Genomic DNA, 1,004 nt, shown 5'->3' with positions numbered 1-1,004 from the left:
AGGAAATGGGGAGTAGGGGTAGGGATCGGGGGGAGGGGCAGGGCGAGGCCTTTTTTTTGAGCAGGAAGGGGAAAAGGAGAGTATTTTTGCCGGCTGTAGGAACTTAAAAAAGTTCCCAGAGGCTCCCAAGGTGCAGCTGTGCCACTGCATCCCTCTGGATCTGTCTCTTGTTGTAACAGTCTTTTTTTCCAATATTTTTTAACATCTTGATCACTGTTCTTTCCTTAGAGCACCCCTCCTTTCTATAAGATAGAAGATATGACTGTGCCTACAGCTCTATGGAGTGGTGGAGAGGATTGGGTTTGCCACCCTGAGGACACAGCACTTTTGCTTCCTCAAATTACTAACCTAGTGTACCACAAGAGTATTTCTGACTGGGTGCATTGGGATTTCATCTGGGGAATGGATGCAGCTGAGCGTATGTACAAGGATGTAATTGCAATGATGAAGAAATATTCCTAAAGTGTTAAGTACTATTTTGCGATTGAGTTAATTTTGGAGGTGCAGCTTTTGGCTTTGTGCTGGTTTTCTATGATAATTTTTTATTTAAATAGAGAAATGTCTTTAATTAGGGTGTGGACATAGGTAAAAATGGAACGATTCCCAAGTATTGCTGACAAGAAACCCATTTGCAATTCTGTGAAATACTGAGAGTCTGATTTCCAGGTGTGGGAATGAGACCCCAGCCCAGCATGAATTAGTGTCAAAGAGTGCTTGTATACACACCTTGGAAATTCTGGGAGGTGGGTATATGGTGGCTGCGGGCTTTTTCAGTTTTATGCTTTCCTTTCTCTCTTAAGCAACAGTTCAATAAACTTTAATAGCCAGCAGTTAACTGAAGTCTTTGGTGTGCTTCTCTGACTGGGGGTGGCTGGGAATGGAGAGTGCTTGGACCCATACTTTGGGGTTACTGGGAGACCTGATTTGGATACAGTCAAGTAGGAAGTGAGGATATAGCTCCTTGTTAGGAAGACAACCTTTATTGAATAGGTAATGCAAGGCAG

At 43.3% G+C, this 1,004-nt stretch overlaps 1 pseudogene; it reads left to right on the top strand.

The window, feature by feature from the left end:
* The window catches only part of LOC102376471, a 24,791-nt pseudogene extending 24,031 nt beyond the window's left edge, over positions 1-760 (top strand).
* Positions 761-1,004: the final 244 nt, after the last annotated feature.

The sequence above is a fragment of the Alligator sinensis genome, unplaced genomic scaffold (genome assembly GCF_000455745.1).
Source record: "Alligator sinensis unplaced genomic scaffold, ASM45574v1 scaffold557_1, whole genome shotgun sequence".
NCBI classification, from domain to species: domain Eukaryota; kingdom Metazoa; phylum Chordata; order Crocodylia; family Alligatoridae; genus Alligator; species Alligator sinensis.
Note: the sequence above shows the minus strand (reverse complement) of the source record. Positions and strands in the feature narration are given on the sequence as shown.